Here is an 18,196-nt window from a genome sequence, read left to right as displayed (position 1 = left end):
AAATGCCAAGCCAAAGCACCTTGCTGATGAGCTGAATTGAACGACTGTCCCATCAATGCTGATTAAGTTGCTTGCTACGTTGATGGAGCATTGAGAAGCTTTAAAGAGGACTTATTCCGTTTTCGAAATGTTTACAGAGGCCAAGTGTATCATAGCTACATTTAATGTCAGTCAGTTCATTCGCAAAGTTGCAGATGTCCTCGTAAGAGCAGGAGGCGGGGGGTGGGGGGAGGGAAGACCGCGCGATGAAAGAAAAGTGGTCAACAAAACAAACGGCGTATAATCTGTTTCTATTCTATCTACAAAGACGAGCAGTCTAAATATAACGGGGATTAAATCTTGAGAAAGCCCATATTGTCGCTGCGCACACTTAAGAAGTGATTGGTCAAATTAGGCTTAAACTAATGGCAAACGACGAGGAAAAATCACACTAGGATTTTATTTCTGCGAAATTTATTTCTGTGCGAAATGCTGCCAGAAGCTTTTGCAGTGTCAATTTGGGGCTACCAGGGAGGCATTTCTTGCATCACAAAAGCAATTGATGTAGTTTTAGATATAACAAAGGGCCAGGTTACAGGATCGAGAACGAAAAATATTTGCAAAAAATATGTTGAAATGTGAGTTTCAAGTTGACGTATGACATATTTTTCAAAATATTCCGCATTGACGTAGATTGTAGTTATGGGTTTATAGTTTGTCGGTCCATCACAGTTGCGCTCGGGCAAGGCAACAACTTGGGAGACCTTAGATAATCTTGGAAAAACAAAAATCTGAAGAGAAAAACTAAGTATATGTGCCGGGGAGCAGGCGACTACTAACAGTATTTCTAGAAAAGATTCTAGTAAGCGAACCATTGAAGTCAGCTTTCGTGGACATGTCAACTGACCAAACTAGTGAAAAGACTAAAGGGAAAGCAGAGGGGATATTTTAAGAGGAATGTCGAAGTGAACCTAGCTGAGCTGTCGTTCTCGAAGCCACTTTTGTGTTAAAACACATAAAAATCAGCTACTTCATAGGGTTCAAAGGCGATACAATCGAAGTTCACATTATTTCGTGGACATGGCTAAGGCCATATCGTCGGCGCCGCTGGGATACCACGCTATGGCAACTCGCACTCCGATACCCCCGGCTCGAAGAAAGTGTCTGAGGCGAAATGCAGCTGTAATACGTTTCGGAATATTTGTACATCTAACAGTTTAAGTTGAACGACACACAGGTTTGGAATCAACGTGTACCACTCTAGACCAAGAGAATACGTTCAGAAGTTAAAATATACGCATCAAGAATGCCCTTATTTAACAGGTACGTGTTTTCTTTCTTGTGTTTTACTTTCTTAGTGTCATGTGAAAAAGACGTATAATTTATATGCTTGATTTGAGTGGACGCACAACCTCGCAGGTTATTCGATTGAAAGTTGAATATTTATTAGTAATATTAATATCACAAGATGCATGGAGTCCACCAAGATCAAACATTCTGCTTAGGTGGGCGAAATATTCATGGCAAGGCGTTACACACCACCTTCCTCTGCCATTTAATTAATCAGGCTGTCTTGAATCGCTCTAACTGTTTTCGTTAAAAAGATACTACAGCACAACCAGATTCGAGCCTAATTTCCTTTGCAATGCAGGCCTTTTAAGAAACAAGCACCTGAACACATGGCATAGACAGCTGACTTCCGTTTAATTTTGCACTACGTTTACGGATTGGGTTGAAATACACCGCTTTTTTATATTCCGTGCTCCTGATCGTCTTGAATGATGACGATAAAGAAGCCTAACGAATTCTTTATGAAGAAGATTATCCGTTCATGAAAGAAGCTAAGATAGTGATCCGTTAAGATTGAGAACGCATTTTGAGGTCAGAAAATAGATCTTATTTAGTCAAACGTTAAATCATACGCGAATACGTAAAAGCTCTGGCTCATTCCCTAAATTGGGTCGAGTTAACAGTGAATTGAAAGGTATCAACTATATTAAAAAGCTAAAAGAAAATGGTTGAAAGACCCAAGCGCTTTCCGCTGCTGTTAAGCCCGAGTCTTCCATCCGCAATCTTCCTTATATCGGACGGACCTATTTGCGCAGAAGAAGGCTTACCTAAAAGCATTGTGATAATTGAATTACATCCGATTTCCGCAGTGTTAAAACAGCTATGATATATGCATGTTGTGTAATTTGAAAACACAATGCTTTAACATGGCGTAGGAGAGTGTAATGCGTATGCACCCCACGAACCACATGTGCATCATCCAAAGCGTTCCCGCGATAGTTCGAACGCTACCTGGTCGTCTATAGATTCAAAATATCTGTAACAGAGAAAATTGGAATAATCTTAATATGTAATATCGAAATATAAAAAGATCAGACGATACAAGTACCAAGACTATTGGCAACATGCTCAGTGGCCGGTATTAAAACCTAATCTAATAACGATTAACTTGGTGGTCTAAGAAACCCTGATCGCTGCACACCTATATCGCTAAACACCTATATAGTGATGAATGGTTTCTTTATTTCGGTATCGTACTAACGGTTAACATTATTCTGTTTACTCCTGGGCACGTTAAAGTTGTTTGAAACGCCGATCGGTGAATCGGGTTCAAAAAGAGTATACGTAACTGCGTATATATATTTCTCCTTCTTTTTATAACTTATTTGTGATGTGATAAGAAATAAATCATGCTAGACCGGGCTTAAAAAGTATAGCGACGACTATAACTTCAGATTTTGAATCGCCCATGGCTTCTGAATAATTTATAAGTATGCAAACTAGGATGCGAGCTTCATCCGTTTTCGATTTATTCTGTCCGCGAAAAATAGAAAGAAGAGCGTGCAGTTCATTCTCGTTGCTCGTACTGATCCTGGAAATTTCACCGCTGACAATTTCACAATGCATGCCATATTAGTCAGTGGCTCCGTACTACCTTAGCGAGCACAGACCTTAAAAAGGGGAACATATACATTGCCGAGCTCTAAATTCATAGTTTAAACAACTAAACTACAATATATACATTTTACATCTCTATACAGCTTCGTTTTAGAGCGTGACATAATTAGATCACTGAACAACTGACAAAGTATTTGATCAAGGGTATGTGGTAAGTCGGATATCGACCTGATTGCCCTTTTTTTTTTTTAAATAAATCTTTAGGATTTCAAGTCTATTATTAGTGTCGAGCAGGTAGTCACAGGGTCTCCGCTCGGTTTTGATTTTATTTCTGGAGGAATCGGGCGTCTGGTAATGGACGTTCCGCCGCGATCAAACCGAATGGTTCTTCGTGGGTTCCAAGTGCACGACTGCCATTAAGCTCTGACAGAACTCATTCCTTGGGCATATAACGGTTACCCATAAACGACGATCCTTTGAGGGGAAACCCTGCTAGCTTCGAGAAACGTATCTTATTACTTCGAAACATAGAGAAAACAATAAACTAGCGAACTGCTGTCTATAGCGTTTCCGCATCAGGATCAATCTACTACTTTCCGACACGTCGTCTTCAACATTCTAACTCTTCTTTCTTTCGCAAAATGCCATTGAGCAAAGCCGAGTCAGCGACACCTACCTTTTCATGCTTCCTACGATTTCATTAGTTGTCGCCTTATGCAGGTTCCTGTGATGGGCTCCGCCTTGTAGCGCTGTACTTGTTCGTTCGCAGTGTAGGACCGCATACTCGACTTCGTGCTTTTTTCCAGCCATTCGTGTTTTGCCAGTTTTTATCATATGTATGAACTAGCCATGGTTGGTTGGTTGGAGGTTCTGCGTATAACCGGTCATACAAAGTAGAGTTGATCGAGATTAGGGTGCGTGTTCATGGCCCTGGTCAATCTTGGTATGCGTCCTGCGTCGATCCTTGGAACTTTTGCAGTGTAGCCTTCCGTTCCGTTGTAAGGTCCAGTTTCCTTTCACCGTAGCGCTCGGCTCGTTTCTTACCTAGTATAATCCTACGACCTTTTAGCTCGCACTAGACGCTACTAGAGACGGTTGGGTCACGCTGATCGGTTGACTCATTACTACTGCGCCATCTTGGGCACGTGACAGAAAATTTAAAACTTATTAACCCGAGTTTCATCATACCTGGAACTACGTTTCCGTTGTACCAGAGATGACAGAAATTTCATTTTGATTAAATCATCCTGTATGCGTGGCTTCTCATCGGAGGGCAATGATACGTTATAATAGATAGTTTCGCCTACTTTGCAAGAACTATTGGCAAAGTAGATCCAGTCCACTGCATAGTTTAGTTTGTAATGAAGTCGATGTGTTGCACTAATGGTGCGTTTAACGCGGAAACGTCCATAGAGATATCGATGTCACGAATTTGGCTGAAGCATCCATCTGGGGTTAGATAATAGCGTAATAATAAGGTAGATAATAGTGTAATAATGTTACAATGATATCGCAGCGGGCCATGCTATTTGACGCGTTACCGTACCTACTAGACTTCAAGTACATATAGACACGCTGGTCATGTGCTGCAGCGTAATGATGAATGAAATAAGAAGGGCGTTTTGGTAACGATTGTTTGCAACTATATTTATGTAGAATTCGCAGGAAAGCCCATTATTATTTCGTTGTCACTAGAAACTTGTAGCAGAGACTAGCTTGCGAAAATAAATGGTAATAATATAAAAGCTAAGCTCAAGGAAACTTAATTTTTTAAATTCACCTGTGCGATGTATGCGAAAATGTAATTTGGTGCCTCGTTATGCCATAATATGCATGATGTCTATACGTAAATAAAGATTATTTTCCCTTGCTCTTTGCTGGCAACTCCTGCAGCAAAAACGAATTCCTCCCATACAATTTGTTAGTTTAAAAATGTTAGGCTTTCAACCACATAGTTTAAAGTTTACTTTTTCTATCCCGTCTCATTATATATTTAGAGCTGCAAGAGTTTAATGCAGGTAAACCCGATACTATTCCAGCTTGTTTCCTTTAGCTATCTAATGTTGGATTAAGTAACAATTTTTTACAACAGGGTATTGATGCTGCTAGCGAACTACCTAGAGTAAAATTAGATATCTGTTATAGACTTGCCGTAAAGATGTTATAGTATGAAAATAGCTAATTGAAATTTGTCGGATCTTCTTCTGCCACTAGAAAGAACCAGCGTCTGATGATCTGATACAAATACCAAACCCGCCAGTGGCGCAGCAAAGGCCATCATCACTTAGCCGAAAACAATGGCACACTCTGAAACAGTTATGTGCATTGTATCTTTACGTGGCCTATAACAAGCGTGGCCTATAATATGTTGACACACATATTTCACACGAGCAAAGTAATATAACGAAATGGACGTAACTGTACATTATGTTTGGATACTTGTTAATCAGATATCAGCATGTTCCACGATAACGAAGGATTTTATTGCACTCAAACCCTTAATATGATGCACGATGCGCATAGAAGGGATAAACTCGTCGAACTCGCCCAAGAACGAGAACCCCTGAGGCAACTGATGCAGAAAGTCGACAAGAAATCTGATGCGAAGTACAAATTATACACATAGTGGATGATTAAATTACTGACCATCCCGGCACCCTTACTAAGATAGATTAGAATCATAGGAAATCATTTAGAGTCCTGTATTAACTGAGAATATGCAACATCATACAACCCGTAATGTTGAAGAAATGACTCCTAAACAAATTTGTTCCTAGCAGCACAAGTCTGCCAGTTTAACTGGTGCTATCGCGTCCTTCTGTTGTCTTATTTAACTCTATCGGAGATGACGTCGGCAACGCAGTGTTTCCACTTCACTGAAAAAGAGCAGCGTACTCCTCGCTCACTTCGAAAATAGCCAGCACGCTTATGCTCGATTGATATCGCTGCCAGACCGCCAGCGAACTGACTCACCACTTAGCTCTTCTGCGGTACGAAACCATCGTTCGAGGATGTTGAACAAAGACAAACGTAGTATAGGAACACATATTGGTAGTTCAGCGAACGGCATAGGTCCACCGCCTCAAGGGTGCTACCGTGTTCGCCTAACTTTTACTACACCGAAGCGGCTCCGAGCGGTGCCGGACTCTTTCTGTATATATTATATACATCTATACGTTATAACTCTAAATCAATAAATATAATCAGTCAACATTATTTATAGATAAAGTATCAGTTGAATGTGTTCAATTAACCAGCTTACGAGAAAGAATCTGCAAACATACATAAACCACCAAACGATCCCTATTATTGCAGCGTAAATAGAAATTGCAATTGCATAAAGAGACGGATGCAAGAACCAGTAACAATCATCTTAAACTTGTACTTGGAAACTGCACATTATCGTCTTTTGTTAATTAATTAAATTAATAAAAAGGTAAGGAACGATTTTTGAAATAGACGCGCGCTGAAAACTAAGCAGTAATAATAATATGAGTAGTTTATAATATTTAAAACAACTTGAAAGCGGAACACAGCCGGATAAAAAGTATCTGCGTTTTATTTAGCCTATGTAGTATATGTGTTGTATTATGCTTTGATTAGTAGGAACGCTTCCTAGAAGTCTGCCAGTTTGTCCTCGGCCAGTAAAGCTATTTGAGTCTATACTATTACAAATGAAAAAAAAACCTCGACAGTTAGCACCCCACTATTGGGTGCAGTAGCATGACATTGATTGCTTAATTGACATATAATCGAGTCGCCTTAAGCCACAGCCTGGTCAGTTTCGCCCACCAATCTATCTAAACTCCCTTGACATAGAACGACACCGTCGCGAATCGAACGTTCTAAATACTATATGCTTGATGCATCTTGCACTTACTGGACTGAAGGCAATAAACTTATACCACGACATTCCTTCTGCTGCAGCACCTGGGCCTATTTTCTTCTGGACAGAATTATTTAATATATAGATACTCGTCTATATTCGCATATGTTCAAGGCCCGGATCGTATATGTTCTATTTTGTTAAGAATTTACCTTTATATAACGAAATTGATACGTAGGAGATACGAGGCAAATAGAAATCGTAAAATATATAGGGAACGAATAAAATAGATGCCATCAGATTAGTCTCAAAAGACCGTTTGGGTTGACCAGCAGCTTCTAACATCCGTCGATGTACAAGAAAGAATTAGGCGACTAGAGTTCTACGTCATAGTATAAAGTACATGACCTAAAGCAGCATTTCACATCCTTGCTCACTTCTGTCACCGCAGAGAATCGTACACTCAAGAATAATATATTTATACTATTAAACATTGCCTAACCCAATCATATTTCCATTCACCAAGGGACTCTTTTACTAGGTTAGAAATCGGGCATGTACACACTCCGGTTCGTGGTGGAAGGAACCAGTCCTTAACCGGCACTAGCCGATGCAAAACCCTAAGTACTATTTAGATATGTAGAATAACAGAAACATTTAACAAAGAGCACACATAGGCATAATATTCAGACCATGTGTATGATAAAAAAAAAAAACTTAAATGGATTTTGTACTGTGGACATTCGTACTTTACAGAATGTGTATGTATAAACTCGTACAAGATGTGTCAACAGTTCATACTCTCACTTCGAAATAACATAGCCCTTCTTAGAACCTAAGACAAGAAAGACACTTTTAGTTTTATGTCACTGGACAGCCACTTATTATTTACTTATATGTGTTTTCACACGGTTTTTATTGAAGTTTAAAGTGATAGACACACTCTAATAGTCGTTATGATTAGATACATTTTTACACATGCGTACCTAAATCTTTAAGCCAAATGGTATAATTTGCTACTCACTATGACGTCTTTAGTTCAAGTCGAAAGAGCTACAATACTTGGCCGAAAACAGTTCCTTAATAAGAGGGTACTTTAGTTAGAGTTCGCTACTACTTTTCTTCTACGTTGATTACTACTATATTCTCTACGATGGTTGATTTGTTAAGTGCAATGAAAAGATTCATGAAAAAATAGTCATCGAAAGTTACCAGTACATCGTCGTGGGTTAGAAGGTTTCAAAGCAAGCTAAACAAGAAGCCCGCACAATCAAATACGAATTTTTACCTAAACCACTGAAGCGAAAAAAACAGCTATATACACGCACTCGGTACCAAAACTGCCCTGGTAAGAGTCCCAAAAGGAAAAAGCCTAGCTGGTATCGAGCGGCCGACCACCGAAGAAAATTGGGAATTCTGAAAGGGGATGCCGTACAGGAGTCGGTGAATTATAGAAAAAAAACCTAGAGAATGTGAATCATCGTCGTTCACCATTAGAAGAAGAAGAAGAAGCGAAAAATTGAAAGACAGGTACTGCTTAGAAACGTGATTAGTATTTAAATGTCCTACCGAGAGACAGCTAGAAAGGGAAGCACACATATGAAAAGTGCGCGAGATATCTACCCACGACCGACTGTCGTCAGTAGTCACCTAATTCCTTTGTCGTCATTACGGAATGAGACAGTTAGCATAAATTAATAGGTCCACCAACTGGGCATGAGATATTCCCCACAAAACTTCAATCTGGAGCATTGCCTTCGGCCGATGCAAGCGGAACGTGCAAAAACTAGTTATCAAACTAGACTGGTCAGTTGGTTGCATAACCAGGGACAAGCTTCTTTTGAATAAATGAGTATTTGATATGACTATAAAAAAATCTTTAACCAATCTTAAGCAAGCTTTGAAAATAAATCTCGCAAGGTACGCATTTGTTGCATGTATATAGACATGTATAGAGCGTTAGGGTCACTTTCAGGGGCAGCGTTGTACTTATGAGTAAAGAAATCATAATGCTGCTTGGTACGTAGTGTTTGACGGCTTATCTTTGTTGGTATCGGTAAATTATTACAGTTGTACATTATTAAAAAGCGAGCTGTATTGATACATATCATCGAAAAGGTTTCAATAGACAATATGATGCACGGTCCTAATGCACACTCGGGTGCGGTATTTAGTGAACTCTTCTAGCCACACTACTACTGCATGTAAAAAAAAATAGTCAGCTTATTTCATACGGTTTAATTAAATATTTTATATTTAATAAGCAAAGAACGCTAAATGAAAAGAATGGCTTGATTCGATAAAGCCTAATCGCTGACGTTTTCAGTTTACATGTTCTTTGAACGACTTGCCTACTGACGAACTCGGACGCCAAGCAGCGTCTAGCACAGCATTGACCACTAATCGAGTGGCGTGCGTTTACAAAAGCTACGGGTATGACTTTTTTCCAAGCTCTCATTCATGGCTAGCTTGCAGCTGACAACCAAAAATTCTAAGAAGAATCGGTAAGCATAGAAAACAAGAACGAAAAGTTGTGTGCTCATCAAGCGACCTTAGTAAGCCGCGCAAGACTTTAACAGTTTTGGCTTCGTTTAATGTATCTTCATTGGGTACTGTTTAAGGTATACCTTCTCAACTGCGTGCAAACTAATATGGGTCGACCAAGTAGATATTCGACATGCGGCTCAAAGCATGTAATATCTTTTAATAAAACAAACAAGAAAAATCTTTAATCATCGCTAAAGTAAATATATGTTGGAATTTTTCGTCCGACTTAACTTTCGTGATATTTATTCCAGTAATTTTAGTTAGTCGTTATTATCTAAAAAAGAGGTCTAAATTAAAGAACTATTTCTTGGAGCACACTCAAGACCATGTTTGTTTCTTTTATTTATATTATCCTTAGATGCCCAAAGGGTTACCGGGTATAACTTAGCATACCTTAAAACTAAATAAAATATTTTATCGAGTTAGTTTTTTTTTAGCCAAATAACTTGCAGAAAACCTCCAGAGTTCATTCTGACGACAATGAGATCAAATATGGTAGCATTCATACGTGTACGTACTTAGCTGGAGACATCATCTGTCCAAGACGAATGTTAAATTCCGTTCACGGACAGTTCTCCTTAATTTTGGAAACAACCATTTCTCACAAGAAACGTTCGTGTTCTTTTTCCTTGATGATAAACATATCCTTCTCAGTTAGCCTTTTCTCCTCGAAGCAAAGAACCTACACAGTGTGTGAGATTCCTCTTTTGAGGCTGTTCAAGACAACCATATTGATTGCACCGAGTACGGCAAGCTCTAACCATCTTACATTACACAAGCGAGCGTCGGTTGACATCTACAATTTCTGTACTTGTCCAATGTAGACATCAACATCTAGAGCATGAGATCCGCCTAGTAAAGGCGTTTCGGATTCTTCCCCAGCTAAGTTTTGAGCCGCCGTTGTGACACTAAAATCACCCATATCCATCTCTTGCTGTGGCAGAATGTTGTCCATAAGGCTTTCCCTTCTGATAGCTGATGACTTTAGCAATGAGGGAGAGGGCCAAGAACATTCGTTTCCCCTAAAAAGGGTTTGGGGAAACCCGTAAAAGACAGGACAGGTCTGCCATAGAAAAGAGCAGCCGAACGATTCAAGGAACTGCTCAAATGATAGGGAGATCAGCATTGAGAGGGTAGCTTTGAGCTGCGAGGAGTGCTAAGGTTCCTAGCTAGTTACTGACGCCATCTGAATAACTCTACTCGCTACTGGGACCAGTATAACGATACGATATACTAGTTTGTCAAGATGGTTGATTCTGAAAGAAAGACAAGCTATAGACTCACTAACGATGAGACGCCATAAAACGTGGAACATGCTAATGGAGCCTCTATCCTAACCTTGTACTAAATGGTGACGAATACGCAGTTGCATGTAGTATTTATTGCATCGTTTATTAAACATATTATTAACACATCAGGTAATAATAAATCACTCACCACTTTTGCGCAATTTATACTGAGGTGCTGATCTGTTAAATCTAGCCGCAAACTTAGAGGGAAAAGCTGTATTGACAACGGAGGAAAAAATTTACTTCTAACAGCTCAGCTTATGCGTTCTTAATTAATTAATAATTAAGTTAGTTAATTAATTAATAATTAAGTAAGTGTGAAATAAATGAATTCATAACGATTAATAAATCAATCAATTCATTTATTTCATACGGGATGTATATATGCTAAGAAGCATGGGTTTGGCTGTGTTGCCCTCAGACTGAACCAAAGTCTGTTATCACGCCAAAAGAAAAAGGATTTTGGCCAATAATATCTTTACTATTTTGATTATACGTAGTCTGTATTCCTACAGCTTACAAGTTGAACGCGACACATAGAAGATAGGCTTTTAGAAGAATAAGACAGCAGTCAAGTAGGGGCTTGTGCGTCCAAGAAGGTAAACTGGTAAATTTGTAGTTAGCAAACCTGACCTGTGTATGCGGCATTTTAATGACTTCATAGTGCTGATTCGACATATGCATGTGACACTGGACTAGTTAGGGACGAAACATACCTTCAGAGTATACAGAAAACATTTGTGCATGCCTCGTGGTTTAAAGACACAAAATCAATTATTATATAACGTAATGTGGAGATGGTTTAAATGCTTTCTTAAAAGCATCTAAAAATGCTTTAAAAGTGTCCGAAAATCTGAAGAATAATTTTGAGCTTAGCCAAGTTATCTTCACTACAATGATCACTCCACCAGAAACGTGCCATCAGCGTATGCTTTTTTTGTGTGGCGTGTCTCGAGCCCTTTTCGTGAAATAATATATATTTTACTATTTTTGTGTGTTTATCATATAAAGTGAATCTCACAATTGTTTTGTGCCCTACATGTTGGTTACTAGAAACTACCGTCAGCTGAATTTGTGGTAGTGTATAAGTTTTTTTTATAAGTATCCCAAGTAAGTCCAAGCTTAACCTTGCAGACCAAACGTCTTCTTTGTAGTTCGAATTTTCCATCCGGTGTCACCGTTAGGCTTCCATCAGACGGCCGACTTTCAGCAGACCGCGACGTGTGTCTATGCTTAGGCTCGCAACTAGACCACAAGGTGTCCTCAAGATTAGGCAAATACATTACCCACTAAGCTACCACGGGGACAGGCTAAACATCCTCTATGTTACGAGTTTTACGTCCGGTGCCGCCATTCCATTCAGGCGTTCCATCAGACCGATGGCTCCAACTAAACATCATATTGTCCGTTATGTCTCTCAAGTTAAGCTGTTAAACGATATATACGCACGTCATGACTTAAAACATTTCAAATTTTGCAGAACTGAAATTTGAAGGGGAACGTTATTTATTGAACAACAAGTCTTGGAAGAAATGGAAGTAAGTTTTGTTTCAACACTAACTTTTTAATAATTTATACTTTTTTTTTTCTTTTTAAAGTTGCCAGTGAGTTCGTTCCTGTTACATCCTCAATTGGATAAAATCCGTTCGAGTGAATTCTAAACCAGTACAATGGAAAAAAAATGCATTAAAAGACAAGCTTGTCACAACTCGGCAAGATGTCGTTATGTCGCGATATGTAGCTTTATTATCTACGTGAGGTTCCCCCATACACACACACAAGTCAGCGAAAATGTCAAAATTTTTAGTGTGGCCGATTTGTATTGAAAAAATAAGTTTACAAATGGACGTTTTTAGGCTTTTTTTTTTTTTAAATCTAAATGGAGCAAATGAAAAATGGACTTATTTCTCTATTGGCCCCCGTTCGTCTAAATGCCATAAACTAAAGCTCGAATAGAAAGAGTTGCTCGAGAACTTTCGGGAAGGTCTATATTATATATAATATGGATAGAATAATGGTTTGAAAGTACAATAGAAGCAAATATCAACCTATTCCAGAATCGGGTAGCAAAGAAATTATGATCCGATAAAGTATAGCCCAGTTCATCTTTGCTAACAGTGTGTGCTGTGACAGCGCATGGTAACAGATATAGATCTAAGCGGGTTAGGTATTACAAATAAAAGGACACGTAGTGCATAAACTTTTGTTTATTTTTGAAGAGCAACGTTTGAAGAACATAATAAGTTGATTATCGAGACGAAAGAAAATCAACGTTTGATTGATGTTACATTAACGGATTCAACTAAAATGTTGTGTGCATATTGGGTGACTCTGGTTGAGGAAGCGATGTGATTCTCTCTTTTTGATAGACAAAAGAAGAACTCAAGTTGTTGCATCTACTAGGTTATACAGCTTGAACGGATACACCAAAAGGGATGCACAGTGTTCGCAAGGTCGAAGGCTCAACTGCGTAGCGATATCCTAACGACGTTTGACACAAGATGGACATCGAAAAAGACAAAACTCAACATCAAGCTCAGATATGCCTGGATGCCTGAAGTTGAACAAAAAACACCTTTATTTACACGGAGGGGCTGTGTGGCACGTACAAAGAAAGCAGGTTAAGAGCATTTACAGGAACGACTTTTGCCACTGTTAATTATAGTAGCTTAAATATTGGCGGAGGAAAGAACACACAGTCGTATTTGCATTCTGAGATTTATTAGGTTCAACATTTTGTTGTATAGTCATCTACTATAATAATGAAACTTCTAATTCCACTGAAATAATTACTTTAAAATTGATTGTCTCTGAGATATCGGTTTTATTTGAGGTGTCATCACAATAATGAATTTTTATTATTGTAGTTATTATAAGTGAAAAAAAAAGAAAACGTATTTTTTTCAACATAAATAATACGTATGAACATATTGCCTATACAGTACTTTGAAGAAATCCAATCGCTTAAAGACTTCTTACTTTCCTAATCGATAGCTGAATTTTAATCTGACCTATTTCGTGAAATGATATACATACATTGCATACAAAACAGTACTTTCATAATGGTTGGCAAAGGGGTCAAAGCATACTTGATTAGCAATACCTTTGTAGATGTAGGAACGAAACCTTTCTCCATACGTTTCAAGACTGGCGCCGTTCAAGTGGCAATAACCAACTAAAATAATGATCATGCATTACGATTGAAAACGAAGTAACGGCCTTACTTTAAAGGCGATAAGTCGGGACAATTGGATAAGTTGCGTTAGAAGGTTCACTTTGAAACATTTTTTATTTAGCTGATAAATGATAGTTAGCAAGTTATGTCAGTTGACGATTCGTCCTCGTAAAGGTTAGTTGCTTAATTTGTTGTATATCGACAGCAGAAGAGTTAGATAGAAAAAAACGTCCTAAACGAGGAATCCGGTATCTGCAAGTCCAGCAGTAGGAGCTGTCTCACATGGCTGGATTGGTTTTTTGCCTCAAAAGGAAAATGAATGAATCAGAAAAGCAAGCCTAAGGAAGGAGAGAAGATTCCGCAAATACGCCGGCGTCCCCACCTCGCCTTCCCTTAATGAGGTTCCTTGCTGATTTCGCTTAGCTTAATGACGCCATCTATGTAGTAGGCGGTGTCGACTACGGCCGTATTGGTTTCAACAAAGGAGGGAAAAAAGGACGTGGAAACTATTTGAGAATTGTCCATCAAAACAGTCATCATCTATAGATAGCGAACACGACGTACAAAAATAATGAAAGTCAACATCGCAACATTTACCCTAAATGCTAAACAAAAGTGTTTGCCATAAATGGCAGAGGTGCGACAGAATGGTACGGAGAGTAATATTTGAATATTTGAACGTTCATCATGTATTCGGTGGTTATCCGGCCATTTTGCCGGATGACCATTATCATATTTTCAATTAATCTTTTATATATATAAAAAAATGTTTCTACCTCGGATTCGGTCGGGCATAGGACCGCTTTGCGAGCTGCATTTTGTATCATTATTGAGTACATAAAGTGCAGTATTTAGTTGTGATAGTTTATTTAGTTGAACTGAAAACAGGGAATACCCTGAAGATCTAATCCGCAGTCGCATATTACGATTTAATACATTGTGATAGCCATGGAAGTATTGATTAAGATACCCAAGTTACTTTGGACAACCTGTGTTTACATGCACTCCAAATTAGAAAACGTAAAGCTTGCGGAGTAAATGTCAGCTTGACTTTCGAATATATTCGACGCACTATTTCGGAGTTGTTCTTGTACCTGGACAAACAATAGGGCATTACGTCAGGAGAACAAATCTTTCCGTGCCACAAGCTACATCATACGCTACGCCTGCATATAGAAACATCGCTTTTAAATATTAGTTAACAAGAGTACGATGAAACCAATTAATCTGCAACATTAGTCTTAGATATTTTAGCTATTAATAGTAGCTTTTTATTTTTTAATAAATTATGTCTTGAGAGTTATCTTAGTTGACATAATCTTTCGTCGCCTCGATGGCTCCTTAGTTCGATAGCCAATCTCTTATTATTAGAGTCTTTCATACTATCTTCCTGAAGCTTCATGCCAATTGTTAAGTAAAACAACGAATTTAGAAGTCGCGACGTGTTTTATATATTGTAATAACATTCCTTTGTCTCTATGCGCAGCATGTATAAATGAGTGAAACTTCGTCTAGGTAGCGTTCAGATTTACTCAAACCTCTAGAACAGCTTCAAAACACTTAATTTACGCATTTAACTATCGAAATATGAAAAGTCTCCATCAAACCTAAAGAAAACGATAAATGATAATATAAGGTTTTTATAATCTAGGCTACAAAGACTGGATTTAAAACAGTCCTTCACTGAATCACTGAAGTGGTTGAACATTAATAAATCGAAGCTCTTTCAAAACTTAACAGTTTTTGGTTTTAATTATTCAGGAAAAGGCATAGAAAAATGTTTCGCCTCAATGCCTGTGATAGAAGTCCTGAACGTTTACGTGACGTGAAAGTCGCTTTCCGGGGGGGGGGGGGCTCTTCATTCCGCGATTTCCTTATTAAGCCACGTCGTTAGGCTCTACTTTGCAGGCCAGAAGAATACTTAAGTGGATATCAAATTATTAAAAAAATTACAAAAGTTTTACATAAGATCAAATATTAATGCCATTTGACCCGAACATATCGCGTAGCAATCGACGCTTCGATGCATGGTATTTCAACAATTGTTTCTACTCTGTCCCGTCCACTCTTGATGAAGCCTGATAGCGCCTAACGTGTGTTGTTTGTTCTAACTTGGTAGAACGGTGAGAGACAGAAGGACACAATGGTGTGGAGCTCTAGACCCGAACGCCAAAATAATTAAAATCGAAAACAGTGTTCCTCATCGGCTCTGTAATAAGCCAAATTTACAACGGGACATTAGTTTTGTAGAAAAAGTATTTTGTGCTGGAAAATTAATAATGTTGTCAGGACCAACGATTGCGAAAGCACATACATCTTAGGCTAACACGAATGCAACAACCATCGCGTGCAACGTCAATTACGTTGTGCTAGCATTTCAGTTAGGGAGACTGTATTCATTCAGTTTGTCAGTCAGACTGCGATCTGTTCGTTCATCGAACGAGATTATCTAGGATAAACCGTTACCCAGTGCTCACGATCAGGCTAAAAAACTAGCACAATTATAGTACCTATATACAGGATATTTTAGGGAAATTTAGGAAACAATTCTCGCAGACGAACCAAGGCCAGTGCAAAAGTGAGGGCTTTGTTGACTCTATATCTTAATTCTATGGAAGCTTATTTGCAGAAATAAGAGGTCGCTAACAGCGACCCGCAGCTGCTGCTGCTGCTGCTACAACCGATTTTGGCGACTACTCGCATACGTGTCTTTAGCTTTTTGCATAGGGCCGTATTTAAACCAACGTGCTTCGTCGTTCCTGTTTTTTGTTATTACAGAACCTAATAGTCTTTTTTAATAGAGGAGTTCGTTATCTTATTTATTTTGGCTTTATCTAGGTGAATTTCACCCTTTTAGATGAAACGTTTTGACGAAGGCACAAACTACGCATGTACCTCTGGTAATCCATATCCGGAAATATGCGCATTTAAGGCACCATACAGTGCAGAGCAGGACATACTTATGTTTGGTTGCTTGTGACCTTTGCCAGTTCAAAAGTCAGCGTGCCAAAATGTTCAGAGCATGTTCATTCTAAAAAGCTACATATTTTTATAGCATCCTGCTTCTTATATTGCTTCTCATAAAAATGTGCGTCAACTTACAGGTCGGTAATAAAAACTATTTCTAATAATACTTTTACTATGAAAGCAGCGTTTGTTTACATGCACTTGTATAACTTCTGAGCGTGTATCCAAAAGAATCACAAGCATGCGAAAATTACTTTTTAGGTTTACCTGACAGTGACGATAAGTTTTCCATGAGTGGTATTTAACTAGAACTGCAGTATGAAAGGATCGAAAGAGGGCGAATTTATAAATACCATAATAAATAAATACATGAAAAAAATTTAAAAAAAAACAAAAAAATAGAAGAAAAATAACGAACTCTCCCTTTTTTTTTTCTATGTGTGTCTAATTCGATACCCATCTTGTCTAGTTTTGCTAATAATCTGCCCAATCCACGATGACGCTGTACAGATTAGCCATTATTTGCAGCCCGTATAATTGTTAGACTTTTTCCATCATTTAGACCATTTCCATCATAGTATGTGGAAGATTAGCGATTTTTTTTTTGCTCACAATTACACTTTATGACGAAGCAGTCTCGGTTGCCTTTTTCTAGACGAAATATTATAAGTTTGACGCACAGTACTGCCATTTCAGGTGTTTTTCATGGATTGAGGTTTTATGAAGAATGTTAGACGCTCGACATCAACAGGATACCAAATGGTAATGTCATGCGATCTAGTAATCAAAGTGTAATAATTTTCTAGTGATGCAAACGAGATAAATGCATGTTGTTTTGGTAGTTATTAGATACTAAGTAGCGAGATAACTTTAAGTCGTATAGCTTTCTTTAAACTGAAATCTCCCATGCAAGATTTACTTAAAAATTAATAAAACTATGTGATCTTTTCTCAGGTCTTAAATATCCGTGCGTATAGCTATTGAAATAGTGGCAGATCAAGCTTGTTCCGAGTTTCCGAAAGTTCCGAGACCCCAGAAGGTCTACTGAATTCTAGTTAACTGTAATGTTAAAGGACCTGCGAAACTGCAAAGCCTTGTGACGTACTTATGACTCTCCTCTCCAAAAATTCTTCAATGACCTATCAGCTGTCTAATCCTTAACTAAGTCGAGCTTCTGGTCGAAAGTTACCGTTGGGCGGTGCTTCGAATTCTGCTAACGACATATTAATACTTTACAATTTGTATGTATCACAACGATAACTTTGTGATAACTGTGAAATGCGTAAACACGAGCTTAAAACTCACCCAGCAGCAAAGACTCACCCAGCAAAGAATCAACTTTCTATTTTAGAAGAATGAAATTATGTTTACGTGAAACAAGTTAGGTTCGCTGAAATAGTAGTCAGCCCTTCAATAAAGAAGATCAATAAAGATCTTTTACCGAAAATAAATCCTATTTTTGGTACGAAAAGTAATTCTACCACACATAAAATTAAATTGCCTTAG

At 38.3% G+C, this 18,196-nt stretch overlaps 1 long non-coding RNA gene across 1 annotated transcript; it reads right to left on the bottom strand.

Moving 5' to 3' along the window:
- Positions 1-1,671: 1,671 nt before the first annotated feature.
- Positions 1,672-10,260, bottom strand: LOC147756351 (uncharacterized). Its single transcript, XR_015323863.1, has 3 exons — positions 9,778-10,260; positions 3,563-3,930; positions 1,672-2,305 (listed from the first exon to the last, which is right to left on the bottom strand). It is a non-coding gene; the product is annotated as an uncharacterized LOC147756351 (long non-coding RNA).
- Between the last annotated feature and the right edge of the window lie 7,936 nt (positions 10,261-18,196).

Source organism: Varroa destructor, unplaced genomic scaffold (assembly GCF_002443255.2).
Source record: "Varroa destructor unplaced genomic scaffold, Vdes_3.0 BEIS01000003.1, whole genome shotgun sequence".
In the NCBI taxonomy this organism is placed as follows: Eukaryota; Metazoa; Arthropoda; class Arachnida; order Mesostigmata; family Varroidae; genus Varroa; species Varroa destructor.
The sequence above is the reverse complement of the archived record's forward strand: the minus strand, read 5'-3'. Positions and strand labels throughout refer to the sequence as shown.